Genomic DNA, 23,816 nt, shown 5'->3' with positions numbered 1-23,816 from the left:
AGTTAATCGACAAAGAATCGGAATAATTTAAGACGATTTTCTTAAAAAAAAATAGTTTTTTTAATCCTAAAACGCAAAAACACCCGAACACAAGAAAGTTAGGACAAAAAAATGTTAAAACACCTATGACTATAATAATGGTTAAAATCTACAAGAATCCCCAACAACGGCGCCAATTTGATTCGTTGTCGCACACGGGTCAGAACGAGTAATTAGAAAATTGTAGTTTAGCGACAGCGACAACTCGAGTATCGTATCGCAAGGATTCTTGTATTATTCTTAACCTAATGAAATCGATTTAAGGGGGGTTTATGTTTAGTAGTCGATTTAGAAAACAATGCAAAAAAAAGTGATTAAAATAAGCGATTATAAAATAAGTCAATCTACTGTTTTCGGTTTCCGGCTAATCATTGGTTTTTACCTACCAAATCCCTAAGCGGCTTCGATCTCTATTCGACTCAAATTCGATTGACAAACGCAATAGATATATGACAGATTTATATTCCTATATTCCGAATTAAGCAAACGGATAAGTATAATCGTGAATTAAGCAAACACGATTTACAAACGCAATTTAACGACAAAGTGATGAAAGCGGCGATTAATAGTTAGGAATGCAATCATACGAATTTAATCAAAACCATTCCACAAAATACGATTAAGCAAATGAAATTTCATAGAATAGAATTGAAAGAGAACGAAATTAAATTGATAGAATAAAAACCTCAAAGCCTTGGAAATTCGGTTACAACAGATTGACTCTAGGAGATTAGTTCCTCTTCATGATCGCATAAAAGCAAAAAGTTATCGTGAATAATGTATATTTGCTACAGTACCGCGGCTGCCCTTTTAAACAGAATAAGGGTTTCACTAATAATTCAAACTGGGCCGGAAAACCTAAATTCGGCCCAACAAATGGCCCAGAAGAAAATATTTCCTAAAGTACGAAACTTCAACGAATTATTTGAGACGTCTTCACTCCGAATCAGATTTTGCCTTCAACATAAAAGTTGTAGCTCTTTCTCTTAGCTTTCCAACACATGTCAGGACTTGCAAAATGACATCCCGTAGCTCAAGTTATGATCCGAACAGTGGACAGGTATCACATAACCGCTAAAACTGAAAATAGCAAACGAAAATAGATTAAAGGCAAACATGAACTTAAATCTAAAAACATAATAAAATATTAAAATAAGTAAAATAAACAAGATAAATGCCTAAGTATAATTATAGAAGAATGTGCATCAAAATGCACTGATCAGGGATAAAAGTTATGCGCGGGCTAGGCTACGACTTTAAAAACTGTTGGAGACACGAGGGGATTTCCATGAAAATAAATCAATGGAAAGACTCGGTTGCAGGGGACAAGAGATCTACAGGGGACGAGATTAGATCATAACAAAATTGAATTTTCAAGCCAAAAGGAAATTCGATTTCACAAAGAAATATGAACCCAAAATCAACTTGGGAAGAAAAAACTTTAATGCAGGAGTAAAAGAGATATATTATTTATTGCCGGTTACTGGGTAGGAAGATAATACACTAGGACAGAGAGACATCCGTTACCGGTTAGGGTAAACATATCAAGGATGACTCGCTGAGGGAAAATGAGGAATATTCATCACCGGTTACTGGGTAAGAATAACCTATTGGGGAAAAATAAACCAAATAGGAATTACAACTACCTTTTTACTGGGTAGAAGACCAAAGAGAGAGTATCCGTCATCGGTTAAAGTGAACATATCAAGGATAAACTCAAAAGAAAGAATATTCGTTATCGGTTAAGATGAACATATCAAGGATAGACTGATGGGGAGAATAGGAATTACAACCACCAGTTACTGAGCAGAAGACCAAAGAGAGAGTATTTGTCACCGGTTAAAGTGAACATATCAAGGATAAACTAAAAAGGAAGAATAGGATTTATATCTACCATTTACTGGACAAAATACCGCAAATAGGAATTACAACTACCGGTTACTGGGTAGAATACTAAAGAAAAAAGAGAAAATTTGTCACCAGTTAAAGTGAACATATCAAGGATTAACTCTCTGGGGAAAAAAGGAGTTACAACTACCTTTTTACTAGGTTGAATACTAGACAGGAAGAATATCCGTCACCGGTTAAGAAGAACATATCAAGGATAGACTTGCTGGGGAAACGAAAAAAAAGAATCCGCTAGAGAACATCAAAGAAGTAAATTACCTTTTACTAGTTACTGGATAAATTAACACAGGTAAAGTACTCAACCATCAAGAAGGATATTACCGGTTACTGGGTAATGAACTCTTAGGGACCAAAAGATCTATCTAGGTAAGAACTAGAAAGAAACGGTCAAACAAGACTCAACCCAATGAGGATATAACTCAAAGGGAGTGGTTCCATCCAGATAATAAACTGGGGAGGAGACTGAAATGACAATCATCCACGAGGAAATAACTCAATGGCGAATAAGAAAGGATAAACTTTTTCTGCTTAAGGGGCTAACACTTTACAATTGAAGGAGGACAGACACACCAAATCTACATGGGGAAATAATATCACCAAAGTAGGGGATCGGAAGAAAGGTCAATGTGATAATAATGCACAATGAAATATCTGATGTTATGTTTTATGCATGAATATGTATATGATTATGCTTAGGCATGGCAACGGGGCGGGTAAGGGAGGTTTTTACCTCCCCAAAACCCAAACTCGAATCCCCAAATAATCCATGTTCTCCGCCCCAAACTCAAACGGGGATGTAGAATCAAAACTCAAACCCGTCCCAAACGGGTTCGGGTTGGGTCCGGTTATCCTCGCCCCACCATCATTCACTTAGTGAAATCAATTTTTTAATAGAAATATTTAATTTTTCCAAAATAAAATTACATTATAAATAATAAAATAAAACAATCTAAAAAAATTCCATAAATACATTTCAAATATTTTAAATAACAAATTCAAATTAAAATATCAAAATGGCCACATATTTAATATTCTAAATTATCAAAAATAAATAATAATATACATAATGAAATAAACAGGGTGGGTTCGGGGTGGGTACTAGTGTCCCCATTACCCGACCCGACCCGATATTTTATAATCGGGGAAAACCTAAACCTGAACCCAAACTCAAACCCAATAAAAGCGGGTTTTCCCCATCAACTTTGGGGCGGGTTCGGGTGGGTACCCGCAGGCACGGGTTATGTTGTCATGCCTAATTATGCTGACAAACAAGCACAGAGGATACAAACAATGATCTGAATCATCACAACTAGATACTCATCTAATCTCAACAAAATGGGAACACTAACTAGAGAACCTGCTAGGGATGAAAATAAATCACCGAGGATATGAAACCCTAACTGTAAGATGAATTCAACTTTGGCTGGGGAAGGGCATGCAGAACATGCATCTAGCCAAACACTGCTAAAAACTCAGCGCTCTGAGAAGACAAAAAGTGTGTATATATATAACTCAAACTCAAACTCAAACTCAAACTCTCAAAAGAGGATAAGATAATGTTGCTAGGGGATAAGTCAAGGATAACAAAGATCTTGCTTAAAACTCGAACTCTCTGGGAGAGGAGAACGATACAGCTTGGCAACTTCGCGGTGACGAAAGCACTGCTGAGAATATCAACCAATACGCTGAGGATAAGAAGGATCTGCTGAAGATCCACATATCAAGTCGAGGGATATATATATATATATATATATATATATATATATATATATATATATATATATATATATATATATATATATATATATATATATATATATATATATATATATATATATATATATATATATATATATATATATATATATATATATATATATATATATATATATATATATTTCAAAGCAACAAGTCACCATTGCGGGGAATTTTAAGTCAAAACCACATCAAATTGAAGACAACCCTACTGGGGACATCATCAATATTGCTCAGAATCAAATACTGTTAGGAGGAAGAAATCTTCTATAAGAAGATGGAATTCCGTTGGGGACCTAAGTCACAACAAGACGTAAAAACTATGAGTGGGGAGAATCAGACGATCTTCTAGGGATGCCACTAACAAATAAATATGTGGGGCTTCACTGGGGATTCAACAATATGTTAGGATAAATCAAAAGCCACACAAGGATACAAATCAGCAACCAACTCCTCAAAAGGAAATATATAGTCATTAGACTCTTCTTGGAGATTGAGAAATAAACAAATTCCAAGGTGCCAAAATGAACTAACCGGATATGCACACTCACGCAGGGGAGAAACTGCTATGGTTATGCAACAACGAAATAAAGGTGTTAGGAATCTGAAAATCAAAATAGAGGTTCCACGGAGATCCAGGGTTCATGCAAAGACACAAAAGAAAATGGGGATCATAAATCCTCAACTGGGAACAGATGATGAACTACAAAGAGAATAACACATCAACTCTACTGGAGATGAATGATGAATTGTGTGGGGAGGTAAAATCACCAATCAACTGCTTGGGGGAAGACAACAGTGCTTCACACAACAAGACTTTGTCGTTCTTAGATTGTTGTTGACATTCCTTTTTGAACTCGATGTTCTTTAAAGTAAATGTCTTATTATTTCAAAAAACGTTTATTCATTGATTTATTTATTTAAAAATTATCATCATAAAAATCCAATTCTAAAATAGGAACAAATAAGAATAAGAAGAAATTGGATAAAAGCTCAACTTTATTTAATAGAATGGTAGTCCGCAAATGGCGGGACTCCAAGGATCTTTACAAAGTTTGGAAATGGTAATTTACATGGAAAATGGCTACATTGAATACAATGGTCGCTACTCTCCCTACCAACTTTGAAATCCACTGCACTCTTGTCTTCGGCTGAAAATCATGAATCAGAACCAAATGACTATTCAAAACTGCTTCAAAGATCAGGACCAGTCGGATGCAGTTACTTGCCATAATCCCTCATTTTTGCCTAGATTTCCCCAAGGTGGGGTACTCAATCTATCGAGATAATTTTTTCTATTTTATGTCTCTAACTTTTGCTTGGATCGCCCTTTCGGGTTTTCAATCCACCGAGACGCTCATTTTTGCCTAAGCCTCCCTTTCAGGTTTTCAACTTAGCGAGTTGTTCTTTTCTTTTTATGTAAAGTATTTCTTGACTGCATCAGCATTCATAAGACGAGTGAACTCTTCACCATCCATAGTTGTAAGAATCAAAGCACCACCTGAAAAGGCTATCTTAACAACATATGGGACTTCTTATCAAACGAGGCTTGACCTTCTTATCAAAAGCTTTTGTCATTCTCTGTTTATATAACTGACCATGACATATGGCATTCAATCTCCTCTCTTCAATCAGATTCAACGGATCATACCTGGTCTGACACCATTCAGCTTCAGTCAACTTGGCTTCCATTAAAACATGCAATGATGGGATCTCAACCTCTACTGTGAGCACAACTTCCATGCCATAAACAAGAGAGAAATGGGTTTCCCTTATTGAAGTGTGGACGAATATACGGTACCGATGCAAATAAAATGGGAGCATCTCATGCCAATCTTTGTACGTCACAACCATCTTCTGGATAATCTTCTTAATGTTCTTGTTCGCAGCTTCAACAACCCCATTCATCTTGGTTCTGTAGGGAGAAGAATTATGATGTGCAATCTTGAAGTCTTTACAAAGAGCTTCCACCATATTGTTATTCAAGTTCGATCCATTATCAATAAAGATCTTACTTGGCACACCGTAATGGCATATAATCTGATTCTTGATAAGTTGGACCATAACCTGCTTGGTCACATTTGCATATGATGTCGCTTCAACCCATTTTGTGAAGTAATCAGTAGCCACCAGAATGAAACGATGTTCGTTCGATGCTTTGGCCTCAATCATGCCAATCATATCAATTACCCACATGGAGAAGGGCCATGGAGAGGAAATGAAATTCAACAGTGTCGAAGGAACATGAATCTTATCTGCATAAATTTGACACTTATGGCATTTCTTCACAAACTTACAACAGTCAGATTCCATTATCAGTCAATCGTTACCTGCTCTCAATATCTTCTTTTCCATAGCATGTCCATTGGAATGAGTACCAAAGGAACCTTCATAGACTTCAATCGTCAATAGGCCTGCTTCGTGTTTATCCACGTATCTGAGCAAAACCATATCGAAATTTCTCTTATAAAGCACATCACCATTCAAGTAGAAGTTTCCATCTAATCTTCTCAAAGTCTTCTTATCTTTCAAAGATGCCCCAAACGGGTAAATCTGACTTTGGAGGAAACACTTGATGTCATAATACCATGGCCTTTCATCTTTGACTTCTTCAACAGCAAACACATGAGCTGGCCTATCAAGACACATCACAGTCAAATTAGGAACTTCATTCCAAAATTTTACCACAATCGTGGAAGCCAGCGTTGCAAGAGCATCTGCCATCCGGTTTTCATCTCGAGGGATATGATGAAACTCAACCTCTGTAAAGAAAGTTGATATCCTCCTCTCATAATCTCTATACGGTATCAAACCGGGTTGATTCATCTCCCATTCACCTTTGATCTGATTCACAACCAAAGCTGAATCTCCATAGACGTCAATATATTTAATTCTGAGATTAATGGCTTCTTCAAGCCCCATAATGCAAGCTTTATACTCAGCCATAATATTTGTACATTTGAAGGTCAATCTAGCTGTAAATGGAAAATGAGTGTCTTGAGGAGTAATAATCATTGCCCCAATTCCATTACCATACGAATTAACAGCTCCATCAAATACCATGCCCCAACGGGAACCAGGTTCTAGACCTTCTTCAAGCAATGGTTCGTCACAACCTTTCATCTTCAAGTACAAAATCTCTTTGTCAGGAAAATCATATTGCACTGACTGATAATCTTCAATTGGTTGGTGAGCCAAATGGTTAGCCAAGACACTACCTTTAATAGCTTTCTGAGATCGGTATTCAATATAATACTCAGATAACAACATCTGCCAACGGGAAATCCTCCCAGTTAAAGCAGGCTTCTCCAAAATGTACTTGATTGGATCCATCTTGGATATCAACCAAGTAGTATGATTCAACATATACTGGCGCAGACGTTTAGCAGCACAAGCCAAAGTACAACATGTCTTCTCAAGCATAGAATATTGAGACTCACAATCGGTGAATTTCTTACTAAGGTAGTAAATTGCATATTCTTTCTTCCCATATTCATCTTGCTGACCAAGAGCACATCCCATACTCTCTTCCAACATAGTCAAATACATGATCAAAGGTCTTCCTTCAACAGGCAGAAACAAAATCGGAGGTTCAAGCAGATACTCTTTGATACTATCAAAAGCTTTCTGGCAATCCTCGGTCCAATCATAAGATTGATCTTTCCGAAGAAGCTTGAATATAGGCGCGCATGTGGCAGTCATATGCGATATAAATCTTGAGATATAGTTCAAGCGACCGAGAAAACCTCTAACTTGCTTCTCAATTTTAGGGGCAGGTATCTCTTGTATTTCTTTGACCTTGGCAGGATCAACTTCAATACCCTTCTCACTGACAATAAATCCCAACAACTTACTAGAGTGAACACCAAAAGTACACTTATTGGGATTCAAGCGGAGTTTATACTTCCTTAAACTCTAGAATAACTTCAACAAATGCTCAACATGTTATTCTTAAGTCCTTGATTTAGAAATCATATCATCAACATAGACCTCAATCTCTTTATGCATCATATCATGGAAAAGAGTGGTCATAGCTCTCTAGTACGTTGCACCAACATTCCTTAAACCGAAAGGCATCACTCGATAATAGAATGTTCCCCAAGGTGTAATGAATGTTTTGGTCTTCTTCATATCTTCGGGTGCCATCTTGATCTGACTATAACCAGAAAATCCGTCCATAAAAGAAAATACTTTGAATTTAGTTGTATTGTCTACCAACATGTTAATGTGTGTGTAACACCTCAAAATTTGCCCTCCTCTCTTGGGACTAGCTTAACATATTGCATATCATTTTGTAGGTCATTAGGCATTGCATGTTTGCATATCATGTGGTTACATGGAACAAGTCATCCTCCTAAGTCTTGATCAGAAGATAAAGAGGTTAAGATGCAAGCTAAGGTTTCATGGACTGATCATTAATCATCTGAGGATGTGTGATTCAAATTAGGGTTTCTTGGTTGTCAAGGAGATTGAGCTTCATCTTGGTTGAAATGATACATCATCATCATCATGGTTTTATCATCACCAAGAGATTCCTTATGCTTGATCATATTCCTTGAGATTAGGGTTTTGACCACTGGTCAACCCTAATCAGTTGTATTGGGCCAATCAGGGCTTGGCAAGGAGATGGGGTTTTCAGTGGATATGGGGATCATCATATGGTTATATTGAGCTTATGGAAGCTAGGGTTTCATCATTGAGCCATTTCATCAGGAGTTTGAGGCTCAAGTTCATCAGTCAAGCTGAAATTCATCTATCAGTCAGAAAAGTCAACTGTGGTCAACTGTGCCTGAATTCATGGATTTGGAGGAGGGAGAGGGTTAGAGACACTTCATTCATGTCTAAACAAGTTTCATTTGACATTTCAAACATCAAGAATGAAGAAAATAAAGTCAGATGGAAACTTTCCAAAAATAGAAAGTGACTTGTAATTGAAAATTGCCAAAAATGGAAAGTTTTTCTCCTCAAAATTACGTGTCCAAAAATGCTTCAAATGAAATTTTGTTCAACATGAAAGTTGTATATCTTGCTCTCACCTTTCCAAAAAGTCCAAGAACATGAATTTCTCATTTGTGGTTGGCAAGATATGGATTGATCATTGTCCAAAAAAGTTGAATTTCAAAGTGGCATAACTTTTGATTCACAAGGCCAAATGGAGTGAGGTTTCTTTGAGCAAAATTCTTTTGATGTCCTCTATCCAAAACAAGCATTACATGTCATGAAAACTCATCACATAAAAAGTCCATTTTTCAAGTGAACCAATTTTGAATTTGGAGGGAAAAAGTGCATTTTGAGAAATAAGCATTGTTTTCACATGATTCCAATTGCATTAGCTCACCAATACCATTTGAAACTTGCTGCAACCAGAAATTTCTACTGTTACATTGGGTTTGCATAAGTGAGGGTGGATTGGCTAATTACCATTTAGCATAAAAGTGCATTTTCACTAATCACTCACATTTGGCTAAACTTGATTAACAAAATGGATTAGTGCATCATATAAATGGTTAATCATAACAAAAAATCAGATTAACATTCATTCATCTCAGATCTAGATCCAAAATTGCACAATTCTCTCAACTTTTCATCTTCACTTTTTTGCAATTTCTTCACAAACCTGGCCAAGATCTTCATTGTTTCATCATCTATAATCATTGTTGAAGCTGATTGAAGCAAGGATTCTTCACTACCAAGCCAATTCAAGGACTGTTAAAGTGAGGTGCAACAATGGCAATTCAAGATTTGAGCTAGATCGTGCGTAATTGAGCAACAAACCTTGTTCCATTCATCTTCCACATCATCATAGCACATCTGTTTTGCAATTCCAAGGCCAAAAACACGCAAATTCGCAACTGTCTTCAAATTAAGGTCAGATTTCGACTTCAATGATTCTTGAAATTGTTTGATGCTTCTTGTAGATCTTTCTTAGTAGATCATTCTGCAATTTGAACCACTAAATTTGGTTGAGAAACAAGGAAGTTATGTTGATTTGAAGTTTTGTGCTCAAACATGTTTTGCTTCGATCCTCTTAGATTAGGAAGAGTTAGGTTTAATTAAGGTGATATTCATGATGTGCTTGGAAAGACCTTTCTGATGATATAAGGTTTGTGTGATTTGGTGGAGATTTGTTCTTGGATGTATGAAGGTGATGAACGCGTGATGAAGCTGTTGAAATTTTTCCAGAATGCTATTTTGATCCGGTTTTTCGCGTTTTGGCCTGGCTGTTGGTGTTAGTCGTTACTGTAGCGCGCTAGTTTAAGTTACTGTAGCGTTCGATTCCCCGCTCCACACAAATTTCATTTTGCCTTGTATTTTCTCCATGCTATGCTATTCATATTCATATGCTTCCTTTTCACATTTTTTTTTTCACATGAAAAAATCATATCTCCCAAACCACTTGTCCAAATTGACTGAGATTTTTTCCACCATGATCCTTGCAATCTCTACAATTTAATGAATATTTTTGCAAAAATTGTGCACGTGTAGTTTTTGGAATAGCCTAGGGTTTGTTCATGTATGTGGTTTCATGCACCTTGCTTGGTATTTTGATCATGAAATGATGATGCTTAACTGGATGGAGCTAAAATTTTGCATGCTTATTCTAGAGACATTAATGGATATTTTGGCTTTGAGTTTGCTATTTTATCATTCCTGGATTGTGAGATATGACATGATCATTAGAGGTGTGACAATTTGTGTCACACCATTTCTTGTCCTACTTCCTGATTTTATTTGACATTCCATATGAACTTGGATTGAGCTGAATTTTTGCATGATGATGCTTAGGGATGTTAGGTTCACATGTGAATTTTTCTGGATTTGTTGAGTGCATTTCCGATTTGATTGAGAATTTCCTTTCTGTTTGACCAAATGTGGACCTTTTGTGAGTCATAATCTTAAATGTTTTGTGAAATTCTGGATATGCATTGGATGGACTTGAAATTTTGTGGAGTGATTATAGACATATTAAAGTTTGTCATGGTTTTGGTTTGGTGCATTTATCATGTTCCTACACTGTTTTGTGCTTGCTTTAAGTTGATGCATGATTTAATGCCTTGTTTGGACTTGTATGAGCATGACTTGACTTGATGAATTTAATTGACTTGCTTCCCATTGTCCAATTGGCTTGAAATTTGGTGTGATTGACATGTAATGAATTCTATTTAGCTGTGAATTTTTTGGGGATTTATTGAATTGTTTTGGGTTGAGTTTGGATTGGATCTTTCTGTTTGGTCCTTTGAGGTTCTAAATTGCATGTTTTGCACTATTTCTTTCATGAAATGATAATGGTTGATGAGATGAACATGAGACCAACTGGATTTGATTCTTATTTGATTGATCTTTATTTTGGATAAGTTTCATGTTCTGTTTTGACTTATTGATCCTATTTTGACCCTAGTCTTGTACTAGTGGTTTGTGTTCTCACATTTGAGCTTTGTTTCAGGTCAAAGAGCACAATTGCTTATACTTGATGATGTGCACTCAATTGGGATTGGTTTATTGCTTGTTTATGACTAACTTGAGTTTGTTTTGTAGGCATTGAGACTTATGCTTAGGCCTTATGGCTTGCACCTTTGTGCATTGATGCTTGCTATCTGTTTGTGTTGTTGACTTTTAACTTGTCTGTTTGACTGTTTGTGCTGAGTACTGATTATGTTGGATTGATTTCAGGTACCTTAGTTGCTATAGTTCATTGTGAACTTGCTTGTGCTGCTGCTTGGTTGTGTAAACCAATTGAGGTAGAATCACTAACTCCATGTAGTCTGGAAGACCTGGCCTGTTACTTGGCCAGGCACCTGTCTGAAGTCCTCCTTAAGAGGCAATGCTTGTGCTTGTTTATTTTTGTCCCCAAGCAGGAAAAGACCTTTGTTAAGGCAATTGGCAGACACAAGAGGGGTGTAGTCCACCTCCTGCTAATCTGTTGAGTCATCCCTTGGCTCACATTACATGTTGATGCCTTGTGGATCCTAACCCAAGATCCATGTACAATTGTACAGTTGAGTCAGTGTCATAAGTGTAGAAGGGTTCCCACTTTCTGGACCCACACTTCCTTTGTCTGAAGCTCTCCCTGGCCAGGGATAAGAGCTGTGAAGTCCAATCTTCACTCACCTTTCATCTGGCTTCACCCTGACTCTCAATGTCAGGGTTAAGAGCTAACATCACCCTGATACAGTTGACTTGCTTTGGCAGTCTAACCCTTGTTTGAGCCACCTCTGTCTGTATATAGTGTGTGCTATTTGTGATTGTTTGCTTTGATTGCTCTGCCTGTTTAGGTTTAGCTTGCTACCTGTGCAAGTTAGGATAGAAACCATAACTTAGGGATGATATGCATGATAACATCTAGGCTCGAGTACAACTCCCTAGTAGTGTGTCTCCCTTTTGTCATACCCCGATTTTGGTCCTAAAATTTTTATGTTTGTTTGGCATGCTTGGCCTAACCTTATTTTGGTTTTATATGAGGATTGGTTTTGATCCAAAGTCATGGTGTTGTGATTGTGGATACATCTATGGTCTGGGTCATCTGAACAACCAAGTTTCTTGTGTTTCTAGCCACTTGCTAGTCAAGTTATTGGTTCATGAATACTATGTCAAAACCCTGACCTTATGGTCTCATTTCATGGCCTTGTTCATGTGCATTATCAGTCAAGTTATTTTTCAAAAGTCAAGCACTCAAGTCATAAACAAAACAATTTGGAAACCAGCTTCAAACCATTTGTTAATCCATTTCAATCTATTTCATGTCATTGTAAACCATTACATGTGAGTCAATACAAGAAAATACAAAATTTGGCATTTTTGACCAACTGTTGACTTTGGTCAACAGTTGACTTTTTGGTCAACTTTGACCAAAGTCAACCCAAATTCTTTAAACCCTAAATTTCATCCTAACCAATAATTCATTTTCCATTTACAAAGAAGATACAAAAAAAATGCATTTTTGACCAATTGTTGACTTTGGTCAACGGTTGACTTTTTGGTCAACTTTGACCAAAGTCAACCCTCACTTGCTCTTGACTATCCAAACTTGGCCTGGCCCTTTGTTTCATTGTGTCATCCAATCTTCATGTTTGTTGATGATTTTCTTGATTACTTCATTTGCAAGTAAGTGACTTTGTGCACACCATGCTATTTGAACATCTTTGAATCAACGGTCATTAGCCTTGGTCTATCCCAAACCAGGTCCAAAGAGTCCTCTAACAGTCCAACCATGTCAGTGCTTATCACCCTTTGGCTTGAACCAAGAAATAGCTCACGATACATGTTTGATCCACTAGCCCTATTGCCCTTTGTTTTGCCTTGCTGCTATTGGACAAAGGCATGAGGAGTGTGCTACAAAAGTGCCTACTGCTAGATGAAACCTTGCCCAGGCCAAATGCAACCACCAAAGTCCCAGTTAGCATGGAAGAATGGAAGGAGTTGTGTACAGCAGAGGTTTCACTCACCAAATGGTCTTGTAACGACACCATGCACACTCTTGCCAAACAACATGATTACCAGACCTGCATCAAAACAACAGTCAGCAGTCAGGTTGCAGTGAAAACAAACCACCCTCCAAGGTATCAACTACAGTGAAGCATCAATGCACCATGACACTACCTTGTTGTAGGTGCTAGCCTGCTACTGAACAAATCATGTTTCAGTCATAACAGTTCCATAGTCCAAACAGCTCCATTGGCTCCAGCCCTATGTCATACCAACTGCAACCAAATTCCTTGCTCACAGTACACCACATTACCTGGCCAAAGCCTCAAATACAATTGGCCCTGCAGTAGACATTGGTTCAGAGCATCATTAAACAAAAAAAATGAATGGAAGCCACAACAATTTTTGCAAAAAACCTGCTGGATACCATTGCCCTGTTTGAGCCAACCAAGAACCGTAATGCAACCCAAAACTGCAACCTGCAAAAACCGCAGAAGCTCCACATTAATACAAATAGCAAGCCAAGGAGATACTTTTACTGATGGGTCGGTTAAATACACAATGACTTCTATGATGTACCTAAACCGGCGATGTCTTTAGTTGTACAACCTGTCTCAAAAGATTCTGGAGAGCAATTTTCGAAAGCTTTGAACCGCTTCCAAAGAGAGGACCCTACATTCCGTGTTGGCTTGGACCCAGGGAATGGGCAGACAATCATTTCTGGAATGGGAGAACAACACTTAGATATCTATGATGAACGCAGTGTGAGGGAATACAAGGTTGATGCAGTTGGAAAGCCCCGTGTAAACTTCAGAGAAACTGTTACTCAGCATGCTGATTTGGATTATTTACATAAGAAGCAATCTGGAGGGCGAGGACAATATGGACGTGTGATTGGGTATATTGAACCACTTCTTACTGAGTCGGGAACTAAGTTTGAATTTGAAAGCATGCTTGTTGGCCAAGTTGTTCCATCAAATTTTGTCCCTGCAATTGAGAAAGCTGCCAACTCATGTGCATTAATTGGACATCCAGTTGAAAATCTCCGAGTTGTCTTGACAGATGGTGCTGCTCATGTTGTTGATTCCAGTGAACTTGCCTTTAAAATGGCTTCTGTCTATGCTTTTAGACAATGTTACACAACTTCCAGACCGGTTATATTAGAACCTGTTGTCAAACCAGGACAGATGTTATTCCAAAGACTGAACCAATGCCATATGAACCAGCCACCCAATGCTAATTGACCAACCACAACCTAGTAACATACCTGGGGGAACACTGTTGTGTAAAACCAGACCAAGGTTGAACTTAGGCGAGTGGAAATACATGGATAAAGTGTGCTGCAGAATTGAGCAACATTAAACCTACAATCATCAACCCCATTCCTCATTGGAAGCATATGCTGCTAACTCAGGCCATCGACCCAGCTTGCCTTGCCATACCATGAATATACCCACCTGCATCAAGCCAAATTACCATGACCATAGCTTGCTGCAATAATCCAGGTGAAACCATGTCAAACCAGTGAAGATGAAAAGAAGAACCTGCTACCAGCTGCAATCATACAATCATCTGAGCTTACATAACTATTTAGACATGCTAGCGCCTGCATTTGGCCTTAAAATTGTAATGATGAAGGGCTCATGAAAGCTGCAGCAAAAGAATCATCTCTGCATGAACTCGACCATCCAGAAACCTCAGTGCATAATCCATGAATATGTGTGTCAATGACCAACTTGTTTTAAGCCTACAAACTAGTTCAGACCTGCAGCAAAACCACAATCTCATGTCAGTTCCATTTCTAGCCTAGCAGGAAGCCCACCAAATCCAACACCACACGATATATAAGTGACAAACAAAGCATGGTACATCAACTGGCATTCAAAAACTTACCATGGTGTGTACATCCATCTGTTGCGACCTGCACTTTGCAAGGTCTGCTACAACGTACTTGCTGCTCACTACCAGGATTCAGCATCACAGGCCAACTGTGCCAAATCAAGACCATATCCTGCTACTTCATGAAGCAGACCATGCCAGAGATGTAATGTACTGCAGGACCAATAAGACCATTCACTTACTGCAGTCAATTAGAATACTTTGTGAACCTAGCAAGACAATGTAATGCAAGGTCAGAAAAATGCATATGCTACATAAGACCAAGAAAAATAAAAACCATTCCAAGCTGCAACAGAGATATGAACTACAAACCAATGGGGCAATTGGAAGCAGGGTTGTGGCTCAACATAAATAGGCCAACCATTTGTAGTTTACAAGTCCCTGTTATGCTTTGACCATCTGCTACTTGACCTAAACGTTAACAGCAATTGACATCACAAGCAAAATATGCAGAGGGAGTTTAATAAAGTTTGATTTAGACAGGTTGTATATAAGTTTTCTTGTTACCTTTCCATGATCCAGTTGAACAACAAGCCAATCATCAATCCAAATTGCAATTGCTGTAATGAGCATATTAAAAGTACAACCTGCAACATGTTACCAACCCAATTCCACCTGACTGCAAAACCACATCAGTCTTGCATCCTGCAGCATCCATGTTCATCATCAAGCCAAGGCATAACAGCTACAATGAGGTTCTTAATGAAAGCAGTCAAGTTGTTCAGTCCAAAGAAACATGAAATAAATTGGCAAATGCAATCCATCATCAGTGGAAATCATGTTGTTGAACCTGTTTTGAAACCCTGTTGCATAAGCAAATTGAAGCCAAGCCAAACCTCCAAAGCCATTGAACCTCAACCGAAACTGCTCTTGAGTTTTCACAAAAAAGTCACTGCAGTAAAAAGAATAAGGTAATTAGCAAAGGCAGTAATTCAAGAATATCCCAATTTGGCATAGAGACAAAAATAAAGAAGAAAGAGTGGGTTCAGAATACCGTTTCCGGTTTCAGCATTAAACAAGCCCATCCGAGTCTGAACAATCAAAAAGGTATTTTGCAGGATGCTCCAGTGAAACACCAAATGCACCTTTGAAACCCTAAATCAGGAGGCATAAATAAAAAGGGTGAATCAGTAAGAGGGGGCGACAATTCAACAACGAAAAAACCTGGAGGCGAAAATCTGAGGAAAAAACCCTAAAATCCCAAAATCAATTACCTGGAGGCCAGCTTCTGCGCATCCTTCACCACCACCGCAGTGACACTTTGTAAGAACCTCTCTTTCTTTCTCTTTATCCTTCCCATATGCTTGTTGATTGAAAATATTTGTGAGAGTTGAGAGAGTTTGATTCGCTGAGTTTGAGAGCGTGAGAGGGTTTCGTTGATGAGTGATGTCATAAGAGGGACGAGAGGGGCGAGTTCGTGAGATTGCCATTGTTGGGGAAGGTTGAGTTCGTGAGGTGGGGGAGAAGAGAGGAAGACGAGTTCCTGTTTCGTCGTCTCCATTTCGTTATTTTTTTTTCTTTTTTTAATCTTTTTTTAATTTATTTAATTTAATTTGTTTTAATAGAAATAAACAAAAACATAAAAAGGTTTTATATATTAGTATTTTCTGTTATTGTCCTTAATCTTTTTTTTATTTATTTTTTATCTCGGTTTATATATTTAACATAGTATCATAGTAGCAGATGATCATAAGTGGTCTGGTGGAGAAGGACAGTGTGTATATTCTTGAGTGGGGTGGGTTCAATACTCATGTGTGGCATTTTTTGGCATTTTATTTCTTTTAGCTATATCATTTTTTCTTTTAGCATTTTCGTTTCTTTTTATGTTTATGCCTTTATTACACTCATATGTTCATTTTGTTAATAATGTAAAGTTGTTGTATTTTAATTTAATCCAAAACCATTTTAAAACTATAAAAATCATATTTTTCTCGATTTAATATCGAGCCCATTTTTTTCCACCCTTTTGTAAGTCGATTGCTTTATGCATCGCCATCAACCTTGTAAGTCGTTTGCTTTATGCATCGCCATCAACCTTATAAGTCGATTGCTTTATGCATCGCCATCAACCTTGTAAGTCGATTGCTTCATGCATCGCCATCTACCCTTATCCATAACACTTCTCCTTGCTCCACTCGTCAACTCTTGTTCCGATTAGGTAACACCCATTAGATAGAACCCTTTGTATGATAACATAGGTAAGATTCCCATATCCCTTTGTATGATAACATAGGTAGGATTCCCATATCCTTTTGTATGATAACATAGGTAGAATTCCCATATTCTTTGCATGTTAACATTAGGTAGATATTCCCATTTGTAAATCCTAAACACCTAAGTACATATTGCATGACAACTCTAGGGCAGAGCTTCCCCACTTCTAGACCTTTCCGAGCGTCTCCGATCTTGTGGCATGTAGTCCGTTCTATTGCAAAGAGGTAACTGCCTAAGACTCGATTCAGCGAGCTGCGACACCTACTGCTAGGACGTGAACACATTGCCCACTCTCCTTTGACACAACTGGTGTCCTCCTTTGTAAGTCTATATTCAGATGGCAATCCCTATGTAGGGGAACTACGTTGCTCTGATCCTCATACCAGATGAGGTACGTAGGCAGGAGGTCGTACGAGATCTCTCCGGGCACTCTTTTCCTTTTCTTTGTGTGTGTTTGCTTGACAGCTAGCAGGCTCGAGTACCAGACTCCCTGTTAGCTTGTTTGTTCAACTTTGTTGTTGCTTCTGACGATTCAGCGTCCGGTTAAACCCTTTGTGTGTGTAGGAGTCTGACATAAGTCCAGCGATTGGCAGTTGGTTTCCTGTGTGTGTTTGTTGGTTCGGAGTCCGATGTAAGTCCAGCGATTGGCATTCGGTTTCCATGTTTGCCTGTTTGTGTGGAGTCTGACATAAGTCCAGCGATTGGCAGTCGGTTTCCTGCGTGTGTTTTGTTTGGCGGCCCTATGTAGCCAAACTACGGCAACTCTGATTCTCATGTTCAGATGAGATACGTAGGCACAAGATGCGATGTCTTGTCGAGTTTGACTAACGACTAACAACTAATCCTTGTTTGCTTTCGCCCTTGTTGCGATCCTTTCTCTCGCCCTCGTTGCAATCGAGACTTTCCCTTTCTCTTGCCCTAGTTGCAATCGAGACCCTTATTCCCGTAGTTAGTTTGAACTACGTTTTGCTCTGATTCTCATTCCCGATGAGATACGTAGGCATAAGACGCGATGTCTTAGCGAGCACACTTATCCTTAACCCTTAGGTAGCCGAGCTACGAAGACTCTGATTCTCATATTCAGATGAGATACGTATGCAGTGGATGCGACATCCGTGCGAGTCATTCTCTTTGACCCTTTCTTTTAGTAAATAGTACATTAGATAAACACACACCCTTTAGACAAGAACAAACAAGAGTGGATCCCGTAGAGTACTACGGATGCGTAGGGGTGCTAATACCTTCCCTTCGCATAATCGACTCCCGAACCCAAGATTTGGTTGCGAGACCTTGTCTTTTCCTTTCCTTTCTCCAGGTTTACTTCGAGCGTTTCCTTTCCCTCCTTTGGGATAAATAACGCACGGTGGCGACTCTTCTGTCATTCTTTTCTCGCCGGTTGTTTTTTCGCACCACCTGTATTTTTTCAGGCTGCGACACCTTTGTATCTGGTTAGGTGAGAATTTCTTTCCCGTTCAGGGGAACTACGTCGCCCTGATCCTCATACCAGATGAGGTACGTAGGCAGGAGGCCGTGCGAGGTCTCTCCGGGCACCCTTTTTCTTTTTGTGTGTGTTTGCTTGACAGTTGCTAGGCTCGAGTTCCCGACTCCTTAGTAGCTTGTTGCTTGTTTGTTCTTGTGTGTGTAGGAGATGGATGTAAGCCCAGCCATTGGCATTCCGTATCCTCTTGTTGTGTGCTTGGAGTCCAGTATAAGTCCATCAAGTGGCATCTGGTTTCCAGTGTGGGTTTGTTTGGTTCGGAAGCTGATGTAAGTCCAGCGATTGGCGTTCGGGTTCCATGTTTTCTTGCTTGTGTGTTTGTTTTGTTTGGCGTGCGTGAGCCGAACTACGGCAGCTCTGATTCTCGTTCCAGACGAGATACGTAGGCCTAGGATGCGATATCCTAGCGAGCCCTCTCCTCTCTTTCCCCACCTGTGTTGTCTTCAGTGTGTGTGTGTGTGATGTTTGTTTTAGCAACCTTAACCTATCTTTTGAGCGTGGATCCCGTCGAGTACGACGGATGCGTAGGGGTGCTAAAATGTGATTCTAGTCGGGGTTTTCTTCTTGATTCTAGTCGGGGTTTTCTTCTTACACTGTTTATCAAATGTGAGACTGGAATCAAGGGGATAGAATGCCTTTTGGAATTGATAAACATGTCATTGCATTTGCATAGTCATCCGCATGTCTTGCATAACAGGTACCGCCACAGTGTTCTCAGTTGTTTGGTGTTCCATTAGCAGGATAGTTGATTCAGGAATCCACCGGTACGGAACCCGCAGAAACCAGCAGAAAGCTATGGAGGGTCTACAAGCAGAACTTGCTGAGATGAGGGTCCGCATGAACCAGTTCATGGACGTGGTTCAGGGAGTAGCGCAAGGACAGCAAGAGATTAGACAAATGATACAAAGGAATCCCGCAACTACTCAACCAGAGGTCGTGACCGATCCTCCAAATGCAGAGGTTAATGGACCGGGGCCTGTCCCGATCCCACATAACAACCACGATCAACAACCCATCCACGATGATCAAGATGATCAGTTCTTGCTGCCGGAAGACTTTGGCATGGGCCATGGCATGGATCCCATGTTCAGGAGATTAGAGGAGAGGTTGAAGGCAGTAGAAGGACAAAACCCCCTGGGGGTAGATGTGTCTGACTTGGGATTGGTCCCAGGCGTGAGGGTCCCACCGAAGTTCAAAGTCCCAATCTTTGACAAGTACAATGGTAGCTCTTGCCCGAAGACCCATGTGCAAGCTTACTTCCGAAAGATGGTTGCATATTCTGATGACGAGAAGCTACTTATGTATTTCTTCCAGGACAGCCTAGCTGGGGCATCCCTGGAATGGTACATGAGGTTGGATAGAGCCCATATCCGTTGCTGGAGGGATTTGGCGGAGGCTTTTGTGAAGCAATACCAGTATAATGCAGACATGGCCCCAGATAGAACTCAACTCCAGAACCTGTCTCTGAAAAGCAATGAGTGCTTCAGGGAATACGCTCAACGCTGGAGGGAGACAGCTTCCCGTGTTCAACCTCCCATGTTGGAAAAGGAAATGGCCAACATGTTCATGAATACGTTGCCTGGACCTTACCTGGAGCGTCTGGTGGGTTGCAATGCCTCCAACTTTGCTGATGTGGTCTCTACCGGAGAGAGGGTAGAGAATTACCTGAAGACCTACAAGAGCCACAATGGAGTTGGATCTTCATCAGGAGTAAAAAGGCCATTTATGGGAGGACAGAAGCAGAGGGAAGGGGGTGTGAATTATGTGTCTTCATATCAAAATAGGAATAACCAAAGGAATAATTTTCAAAACTATCATCAACAACCGTATGTTGCGGCTGTGACCATTCCAGCTGCAGCACCACTACAACAACAACAACCACAACGTCAGCAAACACAGTATCAGCAACAACCACAACGTCAGCCAGCTCAGTATCAACAACAACAACCAGGTAACAGACCCACCTATCAACAGAGGCAGAGGATGATGGACCGGAGTTTCGACACTCTTCCAATGTCGTGCGCTCAACTGCTTGCTAGTCTTCAACAGCTACAACTTGTGCAGCTACGCACTATGGCTCCTCCTGTTGGTAGACTTCCGGTGGGTTACGATGCCAATGCTAGGTGTAGTTTCCACTCTGGGGCACCTGGCCACAACATTGAGAACTGCAAAGCTTTTAAGCACGTAGTTCAGGACCTCATTGATTCAAAGGCTATTAGCCTTGCACCGGCTCCTAATGTCGTCAACAATCCCATGCCACAGCATGGTGGTGCAAACGTTAATATGCTGGAAGAGGAAGCCAAGTCCGTTAAGGATGTGTTGAAGTTGAAGACTCCGTTGTTGGAAATTAAGGAATGCTTGCTGAAGGCCGATGTTTTCCCCGGTTGTGGGAAAGGTTGTTTGGATTGCGCTACACAGGATAAGGATTGCTTGAAGCTGCAGCAGGGTATCCAGGTCTTGCTTGACAATGGTACCCTCCAAGTTGAAGACTTGTCTGTCAAAGAGTTTGCTGAAGGGGTAGTTGAAGAGGTGTTTGAAGATGCTGTTGAAGAATTCACAGATGTTGTTCCTGCTGATTGTGTATTTCCCATTGATGTATTTAATTTTTAAAATGTTGTCGCTGATATACCAAACAATGTGTCTGATTTTGATGTAACTGAACTTGATTCCGGTATTCCGGATGTTTTTGTTTCAATGAATGAAATTCCCGAGTATGACTATGATGTCGCTACTATCACCATCTTTTACCCGACTAATCAGATCAGTGTGCCAGAAGCACAACCAGTGCCACCAGTGCGACCGGCCGCTATGACAATCACAACCCCTGGTCCTTTACCTTTCACCAGTGAAAGGGCTATTCCGTGGCATTATGGGGGGAGTGTATACACACACGATCATGGGGTGGAACGACCTTTGAAGGTAGAAGAGGGTCAAAAGTCTGAACTCGAAGTTGAAGGTCCCGCAGTGGATAATGTTGGTGGAATTGGGCGATTCACTAGGAGTGGCAGACTATTCTCGCCACCTGTTACCCAAAATAATAGTGCTGATGCCGCGGCTAAGGCCAAAGGCAAACAAGTTGTAAATGAGGGCACTTCTGCACCCCAGACTGGCTCAGAGCCCACTTTCTCGAAGGATGTGGACGAGCTCTTCAGAATTATAAAGAAAAGCGACTACAAAGTAGTCGATCAGTTGATTCAGACGCCGTCTAAGATATCCATTCTCTCACTCCTGTTGTGTTCAGAGGCACACAGGGAGGCACTTCTGAAGATCCTTAATGCTGCATATGTGCCTCAGGAGATCTCAGTAAACCAGCTAGAAGGGATCATTGCAAATGTTCATGCAAGCAACGGGTTGGGTTTTACTGATTCTGACTTAACACCAGCTGGACGCAACCATAACAAAGCTTTGCATATCTCAATGGAATGCAAAGACACCGTGTTATCTCATGTTTTGGTGGATACAGGTTCCTCTCTCAATGTGCTACCCAAGAGAGCCCTGTCAAGGTTAGAAGTAGAAGGTTTGATCTTGAAACCTTCCGATCTCATGGTGAGAGCCTTCGATGGTTCTAAGAGGTCGGTGTTTGGAGAGGTAGAATTGCCAATTCAGATTGGATCACAAACCTTCAACACCGTATTCTATGTGATGGATATCAGTCCCTTGTACAGTTGCCTTCTGGGTCGCCCTTGGATCCACAATGCTGGGGCATTCTCCTCAACACTGCATCAGAAGATCAAGTTCCCAGTCAATGGAAGAATTATCACCGTCTGTGGTGAGGAGGACATCCTGGTCAGTAACCTGTCTACATTCAAGTATGTAGAGGTGGAAGGTGAAATTCAAGAGACTCTCTGTCAGGCCTTTGAGTCAGTTCAAATCAAGGACGCAACTCCGGTGGAAGGGGCTAAAGCAGGAGCCCCTATCTCATCTTTCAAGCAGGCGCAAGCCTTGGTGGATTCAGGTGTTGCTCCCGGTTGGGGACGTCTGTTGGAGTTACCAATGAAAGACGACAAGTTCGGGATTGGGTATCAACCAGCGCTGACCTCTACAACTTCAGCACTTCATACTCGTCAGGGGCCGATTACTTTCTCCAGTGCTGGCGTCATCCAATATGGCCAGATCTCTGCGATCAACGATGAAAATGGAGATAGTGATTGCGACATCGACAACTGGGTGCGTCCGAGGATCCCTGGTGAAGTCATCAATAATTGGTCTTCCGAGGAAATTGTCCAAGTCACTCTTCTAGAGGAGTAATTTTTCTTTGTTTATTCATGCATGTCCAAGTCTTGCGTTCCGCCCAGGGCGTAATGACTCATTGTAGGGCTCATCATTGTGAATACCTGCATTGTTTATCATAAATGAAGGATGTCTTTTGCATTCAAAATCTTATTCACTGTTTTTCTATTTTTACAGTTTTCAAAATTTCAAAAGAATAAAAATATTTGGCAATGTTTTGTTTAGTTTTCACTCACTGTTCACACTCATAAGCACATACCATCACTCATGCAGATGCACATCACCGGATCCTATTGATAACGATTCTGCTATGGCTCGCTTCGACTTCGAAAACCCAATCTTCCAAGCTGAAGAAGAGGGTGATGAAGACTGTGAACTCCCTGAAGAACTTGCCAGGCTGTTAAAGCAAGAGGAAAGGGTCATTCAACCGCATCAAGAGTCTACAGAAGTGATTAATCTCGGCACCGAGGACGCCAAGAGAGAAATCAAGATAGGGGCTGCTTTGGAAGACGATGTAAAGAAGGGGTTGATTGAACTGTTGCAAGAGTATGTTGACATCTTCGCTTGGTCTTATCAGGATATGCCAGGGCTTGACACCGACATTGTGGTACACCGTTTACCTCTCAAAGAGGGTTGTCCTCCGGTCAAGCAGAAGCTCAGAAGAACAAGACCAGAGATGGCTGTCAAGATAAAAGAAGAAGTGCAGAAACAGTTGGATGCAGGGTTCCTAGCGGTTACCAATTATCCGCCATGGGTTGCAAATATCGTTCCAGTACCTAAGAAGGATGGAAAGGTACGAATGTGTGTCGACTACTGGGATCTGAACAGAGCCAGTCCAAAAGATGATTTC

This window comes from Lathyrus oleraceus, chromosome 1 (assembly GCF_024323335.1).
Source record: "Lathyrus oleraceus cultivar Zhongwan6 chromosome 1, CAAS_Psat_ZW6_1.0, whole genome shotgun sequence".
NCBI classification, from domain to species: domain Eukaryota; kingdom Viridiplantae; phylum Streptophyta; class Magnoliopsida; order Fabales; family Fabaceae; genus Lathyrus; species Lathyrus oleraceus.
This window is presented reverse-complemented; position numbering follows the sequence as displayed.